The sequence below is a fragment of the Stegostoma tigrinum genome, chromosome 13 (genome assembly GCF_030684315.1).
Source record: "Stegostoma tigrinum isolate sSteTig4 chromosome 13, sSteTig4.hap1, whole genome shotgun sequence".
NCBI lineage: Eukaryota > Metazoa > Chordata > Chondrichthyes > Orectolobiformes > Stegostomatidae > Stegostoma > Stegostoma tigrinum.
The window spans coordinates 75,197,239-75,223,262 of NC_081366.1; positions in this window are offsets into that span (position 1 = coordinate 75,197,239).

Below are 26,024 nucleotides of genomic sequence, written 5' to 3' on the forward strand. Positions count from 1 at the left end.
GAAAATCACTTCCCTGAGAAAACATACATTAACAACAGAGATAATGGGAACTGCAGATGCTGGAGAATTCCAAGATAATAAAATGTGAGGCTGGATGAACACAGCAGGCCAAGCAGCATCTCAGGAGCACAAAAGCTCTGATGAAGGGTCTAGGCCCGAAACGTCAGCTTTTGTGCTCCTGAGATGCTGCTTGGCCTGCTGTGTTCATCCAGCCTCACATTTTATTACATTAACAACAGTTTACATTCCTCACCTGTGTTTCTTTTATCATTGCAAAGAGCTTGTACCGTTTCTGATGCAATTACAATTCAAATGTACTTAATTTGCATCTGAAAATGTCCTGAAGTCTTCAAAAGTGTTATATAAAGAGATTGTTTTTAAACATTTTGCCCATTTCCAAATGCCTCTATTTGCACTCTTCCAGCAGGGGTCACTAGACAGTACTTGGGAGTGGACCTCCTTTCTCCAATCAACCTTTGTTTACAAGGGACTGTGGACACTCTCTGTTTCAGAGAAATACATTGTTATCAGCTTGAGGGGCACCCCTCCACATCCTGTGGAAACAATGGCCTTGTGGTGTTATTACTGGACGGTTAATCCAGAGACCCGGGTAACATTCTGGGGACCCAGCTTCAAATCCCGAGATGGCAGATAGTGGAAATTGATTTCACTAAAATATCTGGAATTTAGGATCTAAAGATGACCATGAGCTGATTGTCAGGGAGAAAAATCCAACTGGTTCACTAACGTCCTTTAGGGAAGGAAACTGCCATCTTTACCTGGTTTGGCCTACATGTGACTCCAGACCCACAGCAATGTGGTTGACTCTTAATTGCCCTCTGGACAATTAGAATGGACAATAAATGCTGCCTGGCCAGTGACGCCCTCATCCCGGAATGAATAAAGGGAATAGGGATCATTCCCATTCTCACCGGTTGCTATGGTTACATTGGAAGATTGCTTGCCACTCATTTTGACCACGTCACCAACAATCCTTCACTCGCCAACAGCTCCTGGAATGGAATCAAGACCCGTGCTCATGTAATACCATCCTCTGCTTGGCTTTTTGCATGTTGATCTTTTAAAGGGATGTCATTCCAAAGGTAAGAACAAAAACATGTCCAAATTGGGTTTGCAAACGGGATGGGATTTCGTAGTCCAGTCAATTTTTTTTCTTGGTCACCTGCTTTTATTCCCTGTAATAACGTCCTTTTGCCATCCTTACCTGGTTTGGCCTACATGTGACTCCAGACTCACAGCAATGTGATTGACTCCTAACTGCACCCTGGGCAACTAAGAATGGGCAATAAATGCTGGCCTAGAGGTACCCACACTCTGTGAATGAAAAAAAAGTTAATTTTTAAGCATATTCAATATCAAAACAGCATGTTGTGTCCTTTAAGCAAACTTTACATTTAGAATTCCGAGCTAATTTGAAGGCAACAAGGTAAAGCCTGGAACAAAAATGGAAATTGCCAGAAAAGGTCAGCAAGTTTGGCAGCATCTGTGAAGAGAAAGCAGAGTTAACATTTCAGGTCTGGTGACCCTCCCTGGTCACTCAACCCGAAATGTTAACTGAAGATTCTCGGGAAGAAAATGCCGAAGAATTTTGACATGTTTTTACACATAGAACATAGAACAATACAGCGCAGAACAGGCCCTTCTGCCCTCGATGTTGCGCCGACCTGTGAACTAATCTAAGCCCATCCCTCTACACTATCCCATCGTTATCCACATGCTTATCCAAGGACTGTTTAAATGCCCCTAATGTGGCTGAGTTAACTACATTGGCAGGCAGGGCGTTCCACGCCCTTACCACTCTCTGAGTAAAGAACCTGCCTCTGACATCTGTCTTAAATCTATCACCCCTCAATTTGTAGCTATGTCCCCTTGTACAACTGAAGTCATCATCCTCGGAAAAAGACTCTCACTGTCCACCCTATCTAATCCTCTGATCATCTTGTATGTCTCTATTAAATCCGCTCTTAGCCCCCTTCTCTCCAATAAGAACAGACCCAAGTTCCTCAGCCTTTCTTCATAAGACCTTCTCCCCAGACCAGGCAACATCCTGGTAAATCTCCTCTGCACCTTTTCCAATGCTTCCACATCCTTCCTGTAACGGGGCGACCAGAACTGTATGCAATATTCCAAATGAGGCCGCACTAGCGTTTTGTACAGTTGCAGCATGACATCACAGCTACAGAACTCAATCCCTCCACCAATAAAATCGAACACACGGTAAGGCTTCTTAACAGCACTATCAATCTGGGTGGCAACTTTCAGGGATCTATGTACATGGACACCAAGGTCCCCCTGCACATCCACACTATCAAGAATCTTTCCATTGAGCCAGTATTCTGCCTTTCTATTATTTTTCCCAAAGTGAATCACCTCACATTTATTGAAGAATTCATTACAAAAGGCATGCGATGCCAGGAAACTGGTTACATCTAGCGTCAAACCTGTATTTAAAGAGGTGGATTGAATATATGCTGTGGGAATGATAGGCCAGTCAGCTTAACACTGATACCAGGAAAAGTTGTGACCGATGGAGAAATAAGAAGCACCTAGAAATGAAGATGTAATGTCAAATAAAACAATGTAGATTAAAAAAATCAAAAGCCTCAACTGTTCAACCTTGTTGGATGCTTTGGTGGGATTAAACAGTTGTTGAAACATGTGGAGAATGGTAGAGCAGTCTGGTTTTGGCTGGTTTTGTTGTTATCTTGTGGGCACATGTTCCACATGGTGAAGGAGGCAGTTCCAGGACTTTGTTCTAGTGACACTGCAATACAGTTCCGAGTGGTGTGTGTCTTGGAAGGGGACTTGCAGGCAGTGGTGTTCACACACATCCGATGTCATCTCCTTTCAGGGTGGTAGAGGTTCTGGTTTTGGAAAGAACTGACGAGTTGCCTTGCTGAGTTATTATAAGTGCATCTTATAAATAGTTCACATTGTTGCCTCTGAGCGTCAGTGGTGAAGGGAATGAATGTCAAAAAGAACGGATTGTGTGACAATCCAGTGGCCTGCTTTGCACTGGACAATGCTAAGGTTCTTGACTCTTCAATACAAGAGTATTGTAATGCAACCTTGATACTTACATTGTAAATGGTGAACAGGGATAATGGGAACTGCAGATGCTAGACAATCCGAGATAACAAAGTGTGGAGCTGGATGAACACAGCAGGCCAAGCAGCATCTTAGGAGCACCAAAGCTGACGTTTCGGGCCTAGCCCCTTCATCAGAAAGGCTTTGGGTAAATATGGGTCCAATACTCACTGCACAGCTCCTAGCCTCTGAACTGCTTTTGCAGCCCTAGTATTTATACAGTCAGTCCAGTTCAGTTTATGGTTAAAGGTAAGCTCCAGGATGTTGATAGAGAGGGGCTTAGTAATGGTAATACCATTGAAAATCAAAAAGTGATGGCTAGATCTACTCTCGTTGGAAATGGTCACTGTCCGGCATTTCTGTGGTGTGAATTGACTTGCCCCTAAGCCTGAATGTTATCCAGATTTTGCTGCATGTGGAGATGGACTGCTTCAATATCTGAGGACTACCATAAAGCATTGAGGACAGTGCCCGGACTGCATATATGATGGGGAGATCATTTGTGGAGCAGTTGATGATAAATGGGCTTCAGACATATACAGTGGAGTTTCAGTCCCAGGGCTGAAATGATGCACCTACATCATCCACGATCATCTTCCTTTGTGCTTGATGTCACTCCAATCACTGGAGTATTTTCCCCCAATCCCTATGGACTCCAACTTTGCTTGGGTACCTTAATGCCAGACCCTGTTAAATGCTATCTTGATGTCAGGAGTCGTGTAATTCAAGGGCCACGTAACCACATTACTCAACTGTGTTGTTCATACATATGGTTAGGAGCCTAGTGCCCCGTGACAGAAATCAGACCAAACATCAGTGAGCAGGCTATTCGTCTGAAAATGCTGCTCGACAGCACAGTCAATGACCCCTTCCATCACAGTTGCTGAGAGTAGACTGATGGGGCAGTCAGTCATTAGCTGGATTGGATTTGTCCTGCTTTTTGTATACAAAACGTACCTCAGTAATATTCTATATTGTTGGGTGAATGCCAGTGCTATAGCTAGACTGGAACAGCTTGATCAGAGTGCAGAAAACTCAGGAACAGAAGTCTTCAGTACTATTGCCTGAATATTGTCAACAATTACCTGATATAATGGGGAGTGAATCAAATTGTCTGACATCTATGATACTGGGAAGCCCTGAAGGTGGCTGAGATGCATCACTCACTTAGCATTTCTGGCTGAAACTGTTTGCATCAGCCTTATCTTTTACACTGATACACTGGGATGCTCCATCATTGAGCATGGAATATTGATAGGGTCTCCTCTTCCCTTTTGTTATTTAATTGTCAACTACCCATCACCAACTGGATATGACAGTATTGCAGAGCTTAGACCCCACTCACTGGTTGTAGAATGACTCAGCTCTGTGTATCACTTGCTGTTTATGTAATTTGGCACAGAGTATTGTTCACCAGGGAGGAGTGTTGATTCATTGACCACATGGTTATGGGTGTTGAGGGTGGGCAGTGCTGATGAGTACAATTGGCATGAAATTTTCTTCCCTATTTGACCTGAGTTTGCCCAAATCCTGTCCTTCATCCACAAGGCACAAGTCAGGAGTGTGATGGAATACTTCCCACTGGCCTGGATGAGTGCAGCTCCAATAACACTCACATCGTCCAGGTCAAAGCAGCCCACTTGTTTGGTAGCACATGCACTCCCTCCACCACTGATGCTCAGTAGCAGCAGTGTGTACTATCTGCCAGGCGCCCTGCAGAAATTCACCAAAGATTTTCAGACAGCAACTTCCAAACCCACGACCACTTCCATCCAAAGGACAAGGGCGTCAGACATATGGGAACACCATGACCTCCAAGTTCACCTCCAAGCCACTCAACATCCTGACTTGGAAATATATCACCATACCCTCACTGTCACCAGGCCAAAGTCCTGGAATTCCCTTCCTCAGGGCTTTGTGGGTCAACCTGCAGCACATGGATTGCAGCAGTTAAAGAAGGCAGTTCACCTTCACTTTCTCAAGGTTGACTAGGGACAGGCAATAAATAATGGGGAGTGAATCAAATTGTCTGACATCTATGATATTGGGAAGTCCGGAAGGTGGCTGAGATGCATCATTCACTTGGCATTTCTGGCTGAAACTGTTTGCATCAGCCTTATCTTTTACACTGATACACTGGGATGCTCCATCATTGAGCATGGAATATTGATAGGGTCTCCTCTTCCCTTTTGTTATTTAATTGTCAACTACCCATCACCAACTGGATATGACAGTATTGCAGAGCTTAGACCCCACTCACTGGCCAGCAATGCCCACACTCTTTAAGTGAATAAAACAAACCTCATGGAGTCTGGAATCAATATTGAGACTTCCCAAACCAACTCCCTTCTGACAAATTCAGCTGCCTCCAGAGACAGTCTCTAGCACCTAGAAAGACCCATCTTTTAATGAGGTGGATCTTCACCATCGAGTCCTATTATTCATTGAGAGGTTCACCATTCTGCTCTTAACTTCTTGACTAGAGTTTGATCCATTGAAATTTTTCATTATTACTGATAGTGAGACAGTCACCACTGAATATTTCTGCCATTCCTCTTGGCCTAACTCTTTAAGAGTTGATCCTTAATGAGGTCTGTGACAAAGCTGTCACTTTAAATGGTTATTATGTCATTTTTATTGTGAAGAGAGGTTGTGCCTTAGTTGTTTTTTTTCAAAGATGGTGCAATGGAAGCAGCCTGGGCGTGGTCAGTTCTCACAGACTGCGCTTTCTAGTTTTTTTTTAAGTTTTCAGGTTTAGTTTTAAGCAGAAGTTGTTTTGAGTCTCAAAAGAATTCGAGCTTCAATGAATGTCTCCTAGCTGCTATTTTCTCTGAATCTTCTCTTGATGTTGCTCCTCACCCTGGGTTGGAGGACTGCCTGTGGGAATCTGCCTTTATTTGTGAAGGGCTGTGTTTACAGGCTGTTGCTACGTCCAATGTTTAATTAGCAATGGATGCCATATCAATTTTTCACGTTTTCCAGTGGTTAAGTAATTCTAATGATGTGGAGGTGCCAGTGTTGGACTGGGGTGGACAAGTTCGGAAATCACACGACACCAGGATATAGTCCAACAGGTTTATTTGAAAACACAAGCTTCGAAGCATAGCCCCTTCTTCAGGTATTAATGAGGGAGGTAGTGTCAGATACTGGATTTATAAGTAACAGATCAAAGGACCACACAACTGACAAGAATGTATTAAACAAACCTAAGATGCCGTTAAATTTTTTAAAAATCAGTTAGAAGATTTTAGTTGATTAATATGTGTATGTAAATCCCCATATCAATATTAATCGATGAAGAAGTTGCGACCCTCCAAAAGCTTGTGTTTTCAAATAAACCTGTTGGACTGTAACCTGGTGCTATGTGACTTCTACCCTAATTAATTCTAAACTCTTCTTTCTTTTCTTTGTATGATAACTACGGTGTTTAAATAAATTGTTTTGCTTGATGTCAAGTAGTTTGACCAGTTGCACTTCATCTGGGACATGGTGCTTCACATCTATGTTTAGTATAAGAAAATGTTAGGAGTGAGGTTCCCCTCTTAAAATATATTGAGTAGATTCGGTCTGGTCCATAATAGGTCTCAGGAGATGCAGAGTCATGTAGCTGTAGACTTATCAATGTTTTGCCTTCTGAAACTGCACTACAATACTCTGACATTTCGAGTCGCTAAATGGAGCCATGCTGACATAAAGAGATGTCACATGGAGGTTTCTCCCATCCACTCTTATACAATGGAGATAGTCGGTGCTGGAGCAGAGTAGAAGGAACCTTCAGTGATCTGGAAGAATTACACGTGAGTTATCCATCATTCTTCAATCTATAAGAAACAATCGCATTCGAAAAGTACCTTTAACAAACAACTGAGGCCTTTTGGCTTGGTTGGTGGCACCTCTTCCTGTGATTGACACAGACTCTGGTTCAAGCCCTGCCCCAGGACTTGTTGCCCATGGAAGGAGCATTCATGACCTAATTCAACATGTTGGCAATCAGCCTGTAACTCCTTCCAACAAACCCGAGGGAAAAAGAAAGTGCAGGAATATACAAAATAAGATCAATGAATAAAGAAATAAATTGTCACTTATGAAGGCAGGGATAAATGAGGAGAGATGGTTAAAGAACTATTTGAGAACACATTGAAACTTATGAAACAAAAAGTGTCCAGACCCAAAACATCAGCGTTCCTGCTCCTCTGATGCTGCTTAGCCTGCTGTGTTCATCCAGCTCTGCACCTTGTTATCTCAGATTCTCCAGCGTCGGCAGTTCCTATTATCTCTGAAGCAATGAGAGGCTCATTGTGGAAAGCTAGCAAAAGAACGCTTGGGCTATGAAAGCTAGAGGCAAAGAAGGTATGTGTGATGTTTTTAGCAATGCAATGGTTGCAGTAGGAACACAGCAGAATGTAGGTAACCTCAGTGATAGAGATGAGAAGCAATCTGAATCTCAATAGAAGGCAAAGCAACATCATTTAAACACTTTATTTCAGCAAGAGAGCCCAGCCGGGGGGGAAGGGTGGAATTAGTGGTGATGGGGGTCAGTTTGTTGGGGAATGGATGAGAGGAGGCAAAAGACTGTTTGAATCAGAATTTGAATAAGGTTTTATTGTCACATGTGCTCAAGTACAGGAGCACAGTTCAGAAAGTCACCATTCTATGGCACCATCTTAACATACAAAATGCAAAGCTAGCATTAAAAAGAAGGAACTAAAAGAAAGAAAACAAGAAGAACACTCAGACCTTAGGGTGCTTATTCAAAAGAGAAAGAAGAAAGTTCAGATTTTAAGAGTCTTACCTCCTGGGCCTGGCCCTGGTTGGAGCTTTGGCTAGCTTCTTCCTGGGGCATCCTCCCCTGATTCCTTTATTGCTGCCAAAGAACTCCAGGGCAAGTTGTCTATTTTTGCCTCCACTGCTCCCATCCATCACTGGAGAGAGCTCCTGCTGTCTCCACCAGACATTCAGGAAGAACTGTCTCTGTGATTGCTGCTACTGCACAAACTCGGAAGGCCAGGACAACTCTCGCCCTGCCAAAATGCCAACAAAGGCTTCTAAGGAGAGAGAAAAAAGTAAAAGGAAAGAAAGGAAAAGGAAAGAAGCAAAGAAAGCAGACGGAAGTGATCGAACTCGGAGCAAGGACTCAGGGTTGCCGCTCATTGAAAATGCTGCCTTCCTGGTGCCGAGCAGAACGAAGGTTGTAACTCAGTCAGAAATGGATGGGCTGGCAGCAGAGTAACATTGAGCCATGGAACCAGGTCATGGCTGTCTGTAATTAGGTGTCACTTACACGGGAGCAGATCCGTGTCTGCTTCAGCGTCGACATTTTTAACACCTGTTGGCGGGATCATCCTATTGCGTAGCAGGTAAGAGCTGCCTCCCAATTCATCAGAGGGCAACTGTTGAAAATATTCAGAGGCAGCATCCAAATGCTATCATTGCCTGCTGTTGGAATGATGAGTCTATAGCAGTTGGCAAGCCCAATGTTGAATTCTGAGGGTTATTGTACGCTCTGTCTTATTAAGGGAGACAGCTTTTGATGTCCTTATTCTCCAGGAGAGCTCCTTGCCAAGTCGAAAAATCAGAAAAATGTATCGAGTCACTCGTGCTCCATAAACACAGAATGGAAATCTCCAGCGGCTACCATCAAGCTGACATGTCAGTTTTGTCTTATGAGTCTTGTGAGGTTTATGAGGCTAGTTCATTTTATTTTGGGAATGTAGCCAAAATTTGTCATCTATTGTTTGTTACTGTCTAATTTTTATTTTCAATGAACTTGGTGCAACAATTGTCGGTCATGAGATCCAATCAGTGTGTCTGCCCTTGCATTCTGCAAAAAGCAGAAGGAAATCAGAGGATTCATGTCAATTTCAGTGGCAAATTCTGCAGAAAATTTACATTAGTTCCAGCGTGGTATCACCAAATGTATCTTCCCCTTTCAGCTTCCTGCCGTCCTTCCAATACCCCCTCCATTTCTTACCCCTTCTTCTGTGTAAATAACACTTGCGTTTTCACATGCTCCCTTCTCACCGTCTAAAAGCCCCTGACACCTTTCAGGTGAAACAGTGAAATTCAGTGTAAAGTTCAGTAATTGGAAGGCACAGTGGCTAAGTGGTCAACACTACTGCGTCAAAGCCCCAGGGGCCTGGGTTCGGTTCCATCCGTGTATGAGTGTCTGTGTGGAGTTTACGTGTTCGCCCTGTGTCTGTGCAGGTCCCCCCGCACATTCCAGGGATGTACAGGCTATGTGAGTTAGCCACAGAAATGTGGGGATAGGATTGGGGCTGGGTGGGATGTTCCTGGGAAGGTTAGTGGGAACTTGACGGGCCAGATGACTTGCTCCCATGTTGCAGGGATTCTACAAACTGCACCTCATCTTTCAACTTGGTGATTCACACCCTTCTGCGTTCAACAATCTTCAATTGTAATCTCATCCCCCATTTTGTTTTATTTTTCTTGGAACACTTAATGTCATTCTCCTTTTTACCCTGCTTGGTTTTGGCTGAGGCCTGCATATCATTCCACCTTTTACACTCCTCTAGCATCGTAGTCATAGAGATCTACAGCACAGAGAAAAGACCTGTGACCTATTGCAGGCCAAAAACAGCCACCTAACTTTTCTAATCCCATTTCCCCGCACTAGGCCCACAACCTTGGGATCATAAGTCTAAATCTAAATACTTCTGAAGTATTTAGAGGGGAGAGGCAATGGCCTAGTGACATTACTGCCGGACTGTTAATCTCGAGACCCAGTTAACATTTTGGGGGCCTGGGTTTGAATCTCGCCATGGCATTTGGTGGAATTTGAATTTAATAAATGTCTGGAATTAAGAGTCTAATAAAATTATTGCCAATCATTGGGGAAAACCCATCTGATGCACAAATGCCCTTTCGGGAAGGAAACTGCCACCCTTACCTGGTGTGGCCTACATGTGACTTCAGATTTACATCAATGTGGTTGTCTCTTAACTGCCCTCTGGGCAATTAGGGATGGGCAATAAATGCTGCCTGGCCAGTGACACCCTCATCCTATGAATGATTGAAGGAGGAAAGATGTTATGAGAGTTTCTGTCTGTACTGTCCCCACAGGCAGTGTGTTCCAGATTCTTCCCAAACACCTATCATTTCCTGATCACTCCATTTGGCCTCAGAGCCCACAGCTCTATTGCCAATTAATTGCTCCTGCTTTCCATCCTACCTTGGACTTGCTCTGTGCTATTTCCATTCTCCATCACCACCACAACTCTCAGACTCAACTTTTGGTTTGCTTTAAGTCTAAGACGTAGTTAACTTCTTCTTGTCCTGATGAAAGATCATTGACCTGAAACATTATAGTATCTGGCTTACTGTTGCCAAACCTGATAAGTTGTCTTTGCCATTTCCCAGTTTTTGTTTGGGTTTTCATCACCTGCAGAATTTTGCTCCTGTATATTAACAAGGCGCTTGTGTTGAATCTTTAGCTGATTATATTTTCCCCATGGAAGGGAAGGATGTCAGCATTGGGAAATTGAACATTGCTGGTACCCAATGTCCTGCTCGGCCATTTGAATCCATCTTCTGGAGTAATGTGTCCGGTCCTGTAATAGGAAGGATATTATTAAATTGCGGAGGGTTCAGAAGAGATTTACCAGGATGTTGCTGGGAATGGAGGGTTTAATTTGTAAGGACAGTCTGTATAGGCTGAGATTTCTTTCGTTGGTGTGTAGGAGGTGACATTATACGGGTTTACACAATCATGAGGGGTATAGATAGAGTTCATGGTGGGTATCTTTTTCCTTAGGATGGGGCATTTCAAGACTAGGGGGCAGCCTTTTAAGGTGAGAGGAGAGCTTTCAAAAAGGCCCGAGGGGCAATTATTTTTACACAGTGTAGTCCATGTGCAGAATGAATTTCCTGAGGAAGTGGGTACAGTTACAACATTTAAACAAGTACATGAATAGGAAAGGTTTGGATGGATATGGGCCAAAAGCAGGCAGGTGGGACCAGTTTAGTTTCAGAAGTCTTGATGGCATGGACTGATTGGACCGAAGGGCCTGGTTCCATCCTGTATGACCATGTGTCTCCAAGTCGGGAGACAACAGACTAAATACAGAACGAAACTCCCTGTGCTTTGGTATATTTTTGGAAAAGGATTTCCTCTCAGCATCAGATATAACACAATGTGGAGCTAGAGGAACACAGCAGGCCAGGCAGTATCAAAGGAGCAGGAAAGCTGACGTTTTGGATCAAGGCACTTCTTCAGTTCTTACTATCTCCTCTGATCATTATATGTGGCTAAGCACAACTACGAAAAAAACTTATACATAACAAAGCATTCCCCTAATACTCCTTCAGAAGAGATTCACAACCTGTAGACCATGTGCCACAGACCTAGCAATTAGGCTCGCTACAGTGGGACAGATTGGTCTTTTTTGTGCTTATATTTCTCAATGCCCATTTGCTTGTGGTGTCCCTGGAAGTGTGGAGAGGACGGCTCTTGCTTGATTCACAAATCTTAAATCAACACTTCAGGTGTGGCTTGTACCTGTGGAAAATGTTGAGGCTCGTGAAGATGGGACCGAAAGACCTTTCTCAAACAGAAATTCACTCATGGGATGTGGGTGCTGGCTGGCTGGGGTCGTGTTTAATGCCCATCCACAGAGGCCATTCAGAAGGTGGTAGCAGTGGGCTGCGTTCTTAATCCATTTGGTATAGGCCCGCCCATACGGACCATAGAATCCTGACAGTGTGGAGGCAGACCATTCGGCCCATCCCGTCTACACCAACCCCCGGCAGGGCAACCCACCCAATCCTTCTGCGCCTGCGCTTCCCATGCCTAATCCACCCAGCCTGCGCAATTCCCCAGTGCCAATCCAGGAAACAGGAGCACCCGGAGGAAGCCTGCACAAGTACAGGAGGACGTACAAACTCCACACGGTCACCCAAGGCTGGGATTGAACCCGGGTCCCTGGCGCTGTGAGGCACCAGTGCGAACCACTGAGCCACCGTGCTGTCCCAAGCCCCTGTGCCACCCCGGTTTATCAGGGAGTTCTAAGATTTGGACCCATGGTTACTGGGAAGCCATTGGTTAATTAAATGGCACCTTTCACAATGTCTGGAAGCCCCAAAGGACTTTGCAACCAGTAAGATACTTTGGAAGAGCATTCACTGTAGAAAACGGGGCATAAAAAAGTGATGGGCACAGAGTAGCCCATTCAGGTGCCAATGATCATCCGTTTCAGGTACATATGAGGGATTATTATTGGTCAGGACACCCGGCGGAATTCCCTGTCACATCTTTGACAATTTTGTTTTCTTCAAGATGGACCTCAGTTTAATACCTCTCTTCAAATGTAGCCCCTCTAACTCCCTCAGCCCTGCACTGCCGTGTGTCTGCATTGAGTATGTGTCCTAATGCTTGGGACATCAGGCCACAACTGGTCTGCCTACACAGTCTCCCAGTTTTGAATAAACCACCTACATTTCTTAAGCCTACACCCTTGGGCTACCCAAGCAAACCAACTGAGTAAACCCGTGCAGAGCTGGAGGAACACAGCAGACCAGGCAGCATCAGAGGGACAGGAAAGTGGACGCTTCGGGTTGGGACCCTTCTTCAGAAAAAAAATTTGTTGTTGAACTGGATTAAATAGAACCAATCCTCAGGGATGCTTCATTGCAAGAAATTAGGACAATTAAACAGGGATAACAAAGCATTGTTATCTTTGACTCCAGCCTCTGCCATTCTTACTGGCTCCAACTAAGCGAACCACTGTGTTTCCGACATTGTCTTGCTTTACATTCCCAAACTGCATGCCACCCGTACCATGGCTGATTGTGTTGCCAATGGGTGGTGAGTCAAAGACAGAATCGCGCAATGGGCCACGTTTCCCCCAGAACTTCCAAGCAGATCTCAAATTCAGGAGCATTGCAGATTGCCACAAAAAAACCAGGAGAATTATTCCTGACACACGAGGTTGAGGTGGATTAAGCTGGGTTTGAAATGGATTAAATATGACCAAGTCATACAATATCTTCAGGATTATTTTGCCGCAAGAAATTAGAATGATTAAACAGGGGTAACAGAGCATTGTTCCTTTGATTCCTAATTAGAAAGACAGCTCAGATTTTCCAATCAGAAGCAGGATCCTGGCACTTTCTCATCTCCCACCTGAGCCCTGTCAGCTTTACTCTCAGAAAGTGTAATTCATGAAGGTAATAATTCAAATGTAATAAACAGCAACACTGATTTACCTTTTCAATTTTAACATTATTCACGTTTCCAGTATATTAAATCACTTGAATGAAAGAAGCAGCAGGCTTTTAAGATTAATTTGCAAGAAAGTTCAGAGCAGTCAGCAAAATGCTGACAGGATGGAGTTTTTATTGAGTATGACAGCGCAAATCATTCCTGTCTTTTTTTTCTCCCGTTGTATTTTGCAGGTCCCTCAAGGTCAGGATCTGCAGATTAGCAGAATGTTGCAATGATTTTAATTCTTCATTCGAGTTTCAATGAGGACACAGTGTTCTTCGTTCAGCTCCCACACTCATCTGTCTCTAATCTGTACTCGAGAAGGTTGTATAACTGGGACAGACAGCATGGGATCACCAATTTAATCAGAACAGACACTGCATTTCTCCTTATTTATTGTAGGTTTTTTTTCCCCCAAGAGCTTAGCCTCTTTCACTCCCTCTAGGAAGAAGGCAACATTTATCAGCAGAAATAAAAAATGTTAGTAGTATTGAACTGGAGGTTAATTTGACCTCAGCGTACTCAGTTGATAGAGAGGAAATGGCACTTAGTGTTTACCACAGTCCCTGACACTATCCAGTGTTGGGGGTACCGCAGAGTTGGGAGTGCATGGGTGACACACTATCCAGTGTCGGGGGTACCGCAGAGTTGGGAGTGCATGGGTGACACACTATCCAGTGTCGAGGGTGCTGCAGAGATGGGAGTGCATGGGTGACACACTATCCAGTGTCGGGGGTACTGCAGAGTTGGGAGTGCATGGGTGACACACTATCCAGTGTCGGGGGTGCTGCAGAGATGGGAGTGCATGGGTGACACACTATCCAGTGTCGGGGGTGCTGCAGAGATGGGAGTGCATGGGTGACACACTATCCAGTGTCGGGGGTACTGCAGAGATGGGAGTGCATGGGTGACACACTATCCAGTGTCGGGGGTACTGCAGAGATGGGAGTGCATGGGTGACATACTATCCAGCGTCGGGGGTGCTGCAGAGATGGGAGTGCATGGGTGACACACTATCCAGCGTCGGGGGTACTGCAGAGATGGGACTATATGGGTGACACACTATCCAGTGTCAGGGGTACCGCAGAGATGGGAGTGCACGGGTGACACACTATCCAGTGTCAGGGGTACCGCAGAGATGGGAGTGCATGGGTGACACACTATCCAGTGTCAGGGGTGCTGCAGAGATGGGAGTGCATGGGTGACACACTATCCAGTGTCGGGGGTACCGCAGAGATGGGAGTGCATGGGTGACACACTATCCAGTGTCGGGGGTACTGCAGAGATGGGAGTGCATGGGTGACATACTATCCAGCGTCGGGGGTGCTGCAGAGATGGGAGTGCATGGGTGACACACTATCCAGCGTCGGGGGTACTGCAGAGATGGGAGTGCATGGGTGACACACTATCCAGTGTCGGGGGTACTGCAGAGATGGGAGTGCATGGGTGACACACTATCCAGTGTCGGGGGTACTGCAGAGATGGGAGTGCATGGGTGACACACTATCCAGTGTCGGGGGTACTGCAGAGATGGGAGTGCATGGGCGACATACTATCCAGCATCGGGGGTGCTGCAGAGATGGGACTATATGGGTGACACACTATCCAGTGTCGGGGGTACTGCAGAGATGGGAGTGCACGGGTGACACACTATCCAGTGTCAGGGGTACCGCAGAGATGGGAGTGCATGGGTGACACACTATCCAGTGTCAGGGGTGCTGCAGAGATGGGACTATATGGGTGACACACTATCCAGTGTCGGGGGTACCGCAGAGATGGGAGTGCATGGGTGACACACTATCCAGTGTCAGGGGTACCGCAGAGATGGGAGTGCATGGGTGACACACTATCCAGTGTCAGGGGTGCTGCAGAGATGGGAGTGCATGGGTGACACACTATCCAGTGTCGGGGGTGCTGCAGAGATGGGAGTGCATGGGTGACATACTATCCAGTGTCGGGGGTGCTGCAGAGATGGGAGTGCATGGGTGACACACTATCCAGCGTCGGGGGTACTGCAGAGATGGGAGTGCATGGATGACATACTATCCAGCGTCGGGGGTACTGCAGAGATGGGAGTGCATGGGTGACACACTATCCAGTGTCGGGGGTACTGCAGAGATGGGAGTGCATGGGTGACACACTATCCAGTGTCAGGGGTACCGCAGAGATGGGAGTGCATGGGTGACACACTATCCAGCGTCGGGGGTACTGCAGAGATGGGAGTGCATGGGTGTGACCGGACTAAAATTGCCACATTCTAATTGGTTCCTGTAGGACTTCACATTGAGTTAGGAGCAATTTTCCTGCAGACGCTGTACTGAATCTGTACTGAAAACAACAAATACAGGAGGTCACAGCGAGTCAGGCAGCATCCATGGAGAGAGAGCAAGCTAACGTTTCAAGTCTACATAACCCTTCATTAGAGCTTCAGTATTTTTTGTGCACATAGAGTTATTTGTTCTGTGAAGGTAGCATTAAAATCTGACATAACAGCAACAGTAGCAGGTATTAATGTAGCACCTTTCACATTCACAAAGGCCCTAAATCATTCACAGGACCCCAGTGAAATAAATGGTGACACATTATCAGATATTATTTGCAAATGACCAAAATGTTGCTTGAAGGGTTTTAAGGAGCATCTTTAAGGAGGAATGCAGGTTAGAGAGGATGAGAGGTTTCAGGGAGGTGAATTCCAGCGTAGATGTAAGCAAAACAGAAGTAGCTGGATAAGCTCAGCAGTTCTGGCAGCATCAATAGAGAGAAATCAGAGTTAACGTTTCAGGTTCAGTGACCCTTCCTTCGAACAGTAGAGGAGCTTCCTTCCAGCAATTTCTGTTTTTGGTTCTGATTTACAACATCCTTGCTTCTTTCAGTTTTTACCCAGCAGATAAATGCTTGGCAATTTTACAGATGCACCACACAAAGCATTTTATCTGGCTGCATCATGGCTTGGTCCAGCAATTGCTCTACCCAGGATCAAAAGAAACCACAAAGATTAATGAACACAGCCCAGCCCATCATGCAAGCCATCTTCTGATCCATTGACTCCATCTATACTTCCCGTTACCATGGAAAGGTAGCCAACATCATCAAAGACCCCTCCCACACCAGTTAGAATCTCTTCCAGCCTCTTCCATCAGGCAGAAGATACAAAAGCTCAAACACACGCACTAATTGGTTCAAGAACAGCTTCTTCCCCGCTGTTACTAGACTGCTGAATGGACCTCTCTAATTTCAAATCTAATGTTTGCCTCACTTATGTATCACCTTCTTTGCAGCTGTAATATTGTATTCCTCACTCTGTTCTATCACTGTATGAGCTTCGTAAGGTATGATCTGCTATACTGCAATTGAAACAAAACTTTTCACTGTGCCTAGATATATGTGGCAGCAATAAACTAAATCAAAGCTGAAGCAGAGGATGCACAAGAGGTCAGAATTTGATGAGTACAGGTAGCACTGACGTTTGCATATCTGCAGGGAGCTTCAGAAATGGATGGTCAAAGCCACAGATGAATTGGGAAACATGAGCAAGTATTTTAAAATCAAGCCATGATTTAACTGGAAGCCAGAGTGGGTCTGCCAGTTCAACGATTTGGTGTGAGTTAACGCACAGGAAGTGGATGACATGAAACATACAGAGGCTAAGATATGGCCAGAAGTGTATTCCAATCACCAAGTCTGGAGGTTATAGAGGTGCGGATGACAGTTTCAGCAACAGGGGGCCTGGTGTGAAGTCAGGACTTGCTAAGGAGTGGAAAATAGGATATCTTAGTCAGAACGCAGTTCGGCTCTCAACATCTCATATATGGCAAGAAGATTGTCAAGAGCCAGGGATAGATACAAAGTCCAAATCAGTTCCAATTTCTTTGCTTGAAGATGGCATCTGGAAATTGATAGCTCGTGGAATAGGTGAGGCAAGTAGTTTTAATATTAATAAGGGGATGTTAGATAAAGATGACTGTACTTGGGACAGGAGAATACATTAGAGATAACAAGGTGTAGAGCTGGATGAACACAGCAGGCCAAGCAGCATCAGAGGAGCAGGAAGGCTGATGTTTTGGGTCTGGATCCTTCTTTTCTGAAGAAGGGTCCAGACCTGAAATGTCAGCTTTCCTGCTCCTCTGATGCTGCTTGGCCTGCTGTGTTCATCCAGCTCTACACCTTGTTTTCTCAGATTCTCCAGCATCAGCAGTTCTTATTATCTCAGGAGAACATACTAGTTGTGTTGAATGAGTGCAAACGTTGATCAGGCTGATTCCATTGATGGTGGGACTGATGAATGAGGAAACACTGACTAGGTCAGAATTGTTTTCTCTGGAGTTCAGACAAATGAGGGGGGATCTCATGGAGACTTATATAATTCTAACAGAACTACACAGGGTAGATGCAGGGAGGATGTTCCCGATGGTGGGTGTATCCAGGACCAGGGGTCATAGTATGAGAATTTGGAGTAGACCATTTAGGATGGAGGTGAGGAGACATTTCTTCACTCAAAGAGTGGTGGGCCTGTGGGATTCATTACCACAGGAGGCAGTTGATGCCAAGAAATTGAATGCATTCAAGAGGCGATTAGATATAGCACTTGGGGTGAATGAGATCAAAGGTTATGAGGCGAAAGCAGAATTAGGCTATTGAGTTGGACAATCAGCCATGATTGTGAAGAATGGAGGAGCAGGCTCGAAGGGACGAATGGCCACCTCCCACTCCTATCCTCTATGTTTCTATATATAGTTTGGTAGAAAGTTCAAGAGGAGCATAAAAACAGATCATAGACCCGCTGGGTCAATCACCAGTTTCTGTGCTATAAGTTATCAATTATTCTATGTTACTACACAATCAGGTGCTGTTCATGTCAATACATGACAAAAACTGCCTTCCCACTTTCTTACAAGAATAAGCCCCAGAACATGATATGCTCTACTTACAGCAATAGGACCTGACTTGGCCGGCCTACTTGCCAACAAGCAAGGTAGAGTCATGGAGGCCCAAAGCACAGCGAGTGAACCAGTCTGCCCCCCTCCTCAGGTGGGAACAAAAGCTCAGAATGTGACAAGATTGTGCAGGTGGCGTCACCAGAGCCTGATCTGAAGCCTACAGATAAACAGGTCTGGCAGTACTGTAGCAGCCTCTTAGCTGCTAAAACACAGATAGATTGTGAACTTGGCCAAACAGCGAGGGATGCTGGGTACATTGGACAAGTAAAACACTGGAATCACAAAACCCACAATGCAAACAAAGTGCAAACACAGCACCCTGGTGCTAATGACATTATCATCATGGAAAAGGTAACAGTTATCCTGGACAGACATGACCCCAACAACTTATCCACTAAAGGAGGGCCCAGACAGAAAGGCATGAGGTCCCGTGACACTGATTCGAACTACTGAGTGTATCTCCCTGATTGGCCAGATCTTTGGAAGTTCCAGAAAACCATCTGCAAGGTCTGAAACCAGAGCTCACATGCACACCTCTCTCTTAGAATCTCTTGGAATTGTCTGATATAGCACTTGGGGTGAATGAGATCAAAGGTTATGAGGCGAAAGCAGAATTAGGCTATTGAGTTGGACAATCAGCCATGATTGTGAAGAAAGGAGGAGCAGGCTCGAAGGGACGAATGGCCTCCTCCCACTCCTATCCTCTATGTTTCTATATATAGTTTGGTAGAAAGTTCAAGAGGAGCATAAAAACAGATCATAGACCCGCTGGGTCAATCACCAGTTTCTGTGCTATAAGTTATCAATTATTCTATGTTACTACACAATCAGGTGCTGTTCATGTCAATACATGACAAAAACTGCCTTCCCACTTTCTTACAAGAATAAGCCCCAGAACATGATATGCTCTACTTACAGCAATAGGACCTGACTTGGCCGGCCTACTTGTCAACAAGCAAGGTAGAGTCATGGAGACCCAAAGCACAGCGAGTGAACCAGTCTGCCCCCCTCCTCAGGTCAAGGAGAGAGCAATGGTGTAAATCTACAAGAGGGTCTGGAAGTTTTGTAACCTTAAGAGATCAAATAGTATTAAAGAGAGTGTTTCAGAGATAGTAGGAACTGCAGATGCTGGAGAATCTGAGATAACACGGTGTAGAGCTGGATAAACACAGCAGGCTGAGCAGGAAGACTAACGTTTCGGGCCTACACCCTTCTTCAGAAAAAAAAGGTCTCGGGCCCTTTCACCCCACAGAGCAGGCCAGACCTGCCCAGAGAGACAAACAGATGACATTTGAACAATGATGGCCCTGTGTGGGAGAGACATCTGTCAGCAGCTGCTTCACCCGTTACACATAGAAGCATCCCGCAATTGCAGACACCTCTGGGTCCTCCTCAGCAGGTGGCTAAGCAACTGCCCGATCTTCAGTGTACCTCCCAGTGCCAGTGGCCATGGGTGTTTCTGCCTCGTCATCTTCGCAGTGAGGGGTCAGCAACCTCTGATCCCAGGCATGGTTTGCTTGCAGACCCAGTGCCGGTGGAGGATTGGCAATGTTGGGGGTTTCAGGAGGAAGCCTTACCGATGCTTCATCCTGGGGAGACAGCTGCTTCTCCCCAGATGTGCTGTTATTGGCTGCCTTCACCATTAATATCATAAAGGGATGATGTCCTAGTGGTATTATCACTCGACTATTAATCGAGAGACCCAGATGACAATCTGGGGACCAGGGTTCAAATCTTGCCACAGCAGATGGTGGAATTTGAATTCAATAAATATCTGGAATGAAGAATGTAATGATGACTGTGAATCCATTGTCAATTGTCAGGAAAAACCCATCTGGTTCACTCATGTCCCATCGGGAAGGAAACTACCATCCTTATCTGGTCTTGCCTACATGTGACCCCAGACCCAGAGCAACGTGGTTGACTCTTAAAAGCCCTCTGGGCAATTAGGGATGGGCAATAAATGCTGCTTGGCCAGCGACACCCTCATCCCATGAATGAATAAAAGGAAAAAAAAAGAGGGCGTGTGAGCAGGAATTCCGCCGTCAGGCAACTGTCTGTGTGGAGTTTGCACATTCTCCCTGTGTCTGCGTGGGTTTCCTCTGGGTGCTCTAGTTTCCTCCCACAGTCCAAGGATGTGCAGACTAGGTGGATTGGCTGTGCTAAATTGCCCATAGTGTTCAGGGATGATTAGGTTAGACAGGCTAGACATGGGAAATGCAAAGGGTAGGGGACTGGATCTGGGTGACATGATTTTCGGAGGGGCGGCGTGGACTTGTTGGCCCGAATAGCACTGAAGGGATTCAATGGATTCTACCCTTCTATGAACCTGAGTGGATGGCATGGCGTTTGGGGCTGATACTTATGGGCAGAAGGGGTAGAGGTGCTGGGAGAGAGTGAGAACGCCCCACCCAGAGTCAGTGGGAGGGTGGGAGCTGGTGGGGGTGATGGGGTTGCGCGCATCTAATGTTGGAGAATGAGCCTCGGTGGGAGGTGGGTACGGTAGCAGAGACGGAATGAGCGTGGAGCTGCAGGGGGCTGAGAAAAGGTCAGCAACCATTTCCTGGCAATGGAGCTTGGTCATAAAATCACAGAATCCCTACAGTTCATAAAAAAGGCCATTCAGCCTGCATCAACCCTCCAAACAGCATCCCATTCCCAACCCTCCCACTGCATTTTCCCATGTTTATTCCACTTGCATTGCCCATCTCTGGAGACAACGGGGCAATTTAGCGCAGTCAACCCACCTCAGCTGCAGGTCCCTGGACTGTGGCAGGAAACCAGAGCAAACTCACACAGACACAGGGAGAATGTGCAAACTCTGCACACACAGCCACCCGAGGGTGGAATCAAACCTCGGCCCCTGGTGCTGAGGTGGCAGTGCTAACCACTGAGCCGTCTTAGAGTTGGCACTGGCCCGGCTGGTGATGTCCGAGCAGTCTGTTGTGGTGTGATTGTACGGCATCCTCAACTGGTCCCGCAGGAAGGTTTCAGCTCCGGTCTGTGCCCCAGGGCCCACAGGTGCCTGCTGGAAAACTGACGTTCCGACTTCCCCTTCTCAGCCATTTCTCGTAATTGCCCAGCAAATGGGAAGAACAGCTGCCAGGCACCAACGTTCCTGCGGGCATGCTGCAGGCTATGAAAGAATGCACGGATGGGAGCAACGCTGGTTCCAAGGTGCATATCCAGTCGGTGCAGAGTTATTCTGTGATTGACGTCAAATAAGTTAAGGTGGAAATCAGAGACAGTGCGTACCGAGGGCAACATAGATAATTCACCTTGTGAGTCTCCTAAAATACGATGTGATCAAGCACTCAGCCTTAGACCAGAAAATCTCCACCAAATTCAACATCACTTATCCAGTGGGACACAGACCAGTCATAGAAATGGGTGGAGAAATGACAGATGGGGTTTAAGTGTGAGGTGCTGCACCTTGGGAGTTCAAATGCTCAGGAAAAGTGCCCAGTTAATGGTAGGACTCTGAACAGAATTGATGCACAGAGGGATGTTGGAGTTCAAATCCATAGCTCCCCGAAAGTGGCCATGCAAATAGACAGGGTGGTGAAGAAGGTGTACGGCATGCTTGGCTTTATTGGTCGGGGAATTGAGAATAAGGATTGATGTTGCCAGGCCTGCTGAGCTTTTCCGGCAACTTTGTTTTTGTCTGATAAGAAACAGAATGTCATGTTGCAGCTTTCTCAGACTTGGGTGAGGCCACACTTAGAGTTTTGAGTTCAATTCTGGTCACCACACCACTGGAAGGGTGTGGAGGCTTTGGAGAGGGTGCAGAAGAGGCTTTCCAGGATGCTGCCTGGATTAGAGGGTGTGAGTTATAAGGAGAGGCTAGAAAAAATTGGGTTGTTTTTTCTGGAGTGGGGATGCTGAGGGGAGACTTGATACAAGGCTATAAAATTATGAGACACAGAGATAGGTTTGATGGTCAGAATCTTTATCCCAAACTTGAAATGTCTAATACTCCGGGAAATGCATTTCAGGTGAGAGGGGGCAAAGTTCAAAGGAGATGTGAGGGGCAAGTTTTCTTACAGAGAGCATGGTATTTTCCGAACTGCGCTGCAAGGGGCATTTAAGGGGCTTTTAGATAAGCACATGGATATGAAAGGAATGGAGGGGTACGGACCAAGGGCAGGCAAAAGAGATTAGTTTCATTTGGCGTCATGTTCGGCACAACATTGTGGAAGGGCCTGTTCCTGTGCTGTACAGTTCTATGCACTATCCAACATTCAGCATTATGTTTTTGCTCTTCAGTTCTAATACATCCTAATGTCAGATTTAGACATTGTACTGAGTTAAGGTGCTTATATAAATGCAGGCTGTTTTTGCTCAGATTTAGCTGCTGGGTTGTAGTGAAGCTTGTTTCCTGGTGTTTGCTTTCTCTTATGTTTTATTTCCCCCCATGCTTCTCTGTTGTCTGTGCTTCCTGCCCCCTCTAGTGGTGTAGGGGACGATTGCTTCAAACAACCATTCGCTTCACTGCCCTCACATGGTTAGACCATCAGGTCATAAAGGGATCGCAGCAGCAGTTGGACATTCGGCCCATAAAGTCTGCTCCACCATTCAATGAAATCATGTCCGATCTGATGACCCCTAACTCCAATGTCCTGCCATTATCCCTCGATTTCCTTACTGATTAAAAATCTATCTCAGCCTTGCAAATTCTAAACGGCTTCTTTCCCTCCCCGCTTTTCACTATCTCACTCTCTCTTTCCCTCTCCCATTCTGTTGTCTCACTCTCTCTTTCTGACCGCCTGTTCTACTATCTCACTCTCTCTTTCGCTCCCTCCTCCCCCCCCCACCCCCATTTCACTATCTCACTCTCTCTCGCCCTCGCCCCGTTCCAGAATCTCTCTCTCCCTTTTCCTCCAGGCCCATTCTTTAGTCATTCCTCTTGAGTACAGGCTGTGGGTTTCTCTTTCTCTTTTCATCATCCGCCCATGTCTGGCTTTCCCTGCCCGGTTATACCCCAAGGAAGAGATAAATAGTGAGATGTATAAAATCCGGTGGGAGAGCCAGACGCCTATGAGAAGGAAGTGAGAGACAAATGACCTGCACTAATGCAAAATTCGGGTCCTTAACGCTTCCTTGACCCATGCTCATCGATGTAATCATGAAGCATTCACTCACATCATATTTGACCCTTGACCTCCCATTCCATATGACCCAGAATCACAAAATTGTTACAGTGCGAAAGGAGGCCATTCGACCTATTGTGTCCGTAATGACCCTGTAAATGACTGAAATGCCTTATACTCTTGTTATTTGTTGTCAATATTGAACATTGTTTCTAACGGAATAATCAACGCTTCAGTTGAACTTGCCTCAAACACCTGTCAAAACCTGGTTTTGATTTGCTTCAATTTATTGCAGTCATATGCACCTAAGTACAGCAAAACGCTTTGTTTTGTGAGCAATACTGGCAGATCACAGGTAAAAAGGACATGGCAGGGTGCTCAGACAGAGTGAGGCATACAAGCATACAGCTGCACAGGAAGTGAACACAGCAAGGTCAGCATCAGCAAGATCAATGGTAGATTTGAAATTAGAGACGTCGATTCAGTTGTCTAACGAGAGCAGAGAAGAAGGTGATCTCGAACCTGTTGGTGCATGTTTTTGAGCTTTTGTATTGTCTGCCCGATGGAAGAGGTTGGAAGAGAGCATTACTGGGGTGGGAGGGGTCTTTGATGACGGTGGCAGCCTTTCCCTAGCAATGAGAAATGTAAATGGAGTCCATGGGCAGGAGGGAGCCCACTGCATTCCAGGCCTTGAATACTCAAAGAGTGCAAAAGTTTCAGAGACAGTAGGAACTGCCGATGCTGGAGAATCTGAGATAACAAGGTGTAGAGCTGGATGAACACAGCAGGCCAAGCAGCATCAGAGGAGCAGGAAGGTTGACGTTTCAGGCCTAGGCCAAAAGTCTAGGCCCGAAAAAGTTTCTTTTCTCTCACATCCTATTTGCTATTTTTGCAATCTACTTAATATCTGTGTCTTTTTTGTTCCTGATCCTTTTACAAGAGGGCAGTTTCATCCTGTCTTCTCTGTCCAGTCCCCTCACGTTTTCAAAAACACCTAGCCTTCTCCTCTCCAAGGAAAACAGACGCAATTTCTTCAATCTAGCCTCATAACTAAAGTTTCTCATCCTATTGTAAATCTATTCCACGCTCTCTCCAAAACGTTCACAACCTTCCTCAATTGTGGCAGCTGGAATTGTACGCCATGCTCCAGCTGAGCCCTAACCAGCGTCTTCAATAAGTTCCGAAGAACTTCTTTGCTCCTATACTTTTCCCCAGTTGATGAAAGTCTGCTAGAGGGCTAGTGTACTGTTTTTCTTGCTGCCTGCATCAAACACTGCAGCGGTGTTGTCCCCTCAGCCCCGCTCTGCCAACTCTCTCACATTCCCCAAACAAGGGTCGCTAACCCTCCAGGAACATTTGCAGGAATTAAAAGTTAATTTCTTGGACGCTTTTGCCTTATTCCAGGAAAGTGTTTATTTTGCGAACCGGTGATTTCAGAATATGCGTATGGTGGCTGAGATATTAGCACTGCTACTTAATAGTGCCAGGATCATGGGTTCAATTCCAGTCTTGGGTGACTACATGGAGTTTGCAAGTTCTCTGTGTGGGTAACTGGCATGAGTAAGGCCTTTGATGGTACATGGCAGTCTCTTGGCCTGGCATGGATTTCTGGTTTCAAGGTGATTCCCAGAAGCGTGGACCCGCTAAGCACTGAAGGACGACTGTAATATTTATTTCTTTACTTTCGACTTTGCAAGGAGTTTATGATTCGCCAGCTCCCTGGTTCTGACACTGGGGTCAGGTAGTGGAATGTGGCCTGGTGGAAAACACAGGAGGCAGATGCTTCAGGAGAAAAGGAAACTGATTTTTTTTTATTGAAAAGCAAGCAAATGGAGTATATTTGCAGGAAAACTGGAAAGTGAAAATCAAATCCAACTGTTGCCAACTGAGACCTATCTCCCAGTTAACTTGGGCCCTTTTAATCCTTACACCCAAGATTTGACACAGTGGGCTTAATAGTTACAATGTGTGGTTGTGACCAAATGGCTGACAGAGAGAGAGGGGGGGAGGGGGTGTGGGGGGAGAGAGAGAGAGAGAGAGAGAGAGTGAGAGGGAGGGGTATGAAGAGAGAGAGTGAGAGAGGACTGGGGTGTGGGGAAAGTGAGTGAGAGAGAGTGGGTTGTGGGGAGAGGGGGGCTGTGGGGAGAGAGAGAGAGGGGGAGGGAATGTGGTTGAGAGAGAGAGAGAGGAGACGGGGATGTGGGAAGAGTGAGTGAGACAGAGGGGCTGGCGGGGGAGAGAGAGAGGGGGGGCGGTTGTGGGGGGAGAGATAGAGAGAGGAGGGGGTGTATGGGGACTGATAGAGAGAGAGGAAGGGGTGCGGGGGGAGAAAGAGTGAGAGGAAGGAGTGTGTGGGGAGTGAGAGAGAGAGAGATTACTTGCTAACCCAAAGCCCTACTCCGCTTCCCCTCCTTCAGGGTGCCATACATCATTTGCCCCCAAACCCCAATTTCCCCTATCTTAGACTAGCCAAGCTGGGTTACAGGGTCTTGCCATAGCTGGGCTCTGCGGAGGGCCGCGAGTGCTGATAACCATCAGTCTGGTGGTATCCACTGATGTGGTTAGGCATGTTGGATGGGCGCACAGAGACCCCTCATCAGACCACACACACTGAGTTGGAATCGGAGCGCGTTGCTGGTATCGCAGCGCACAGCACTGGGATCGGGGCCC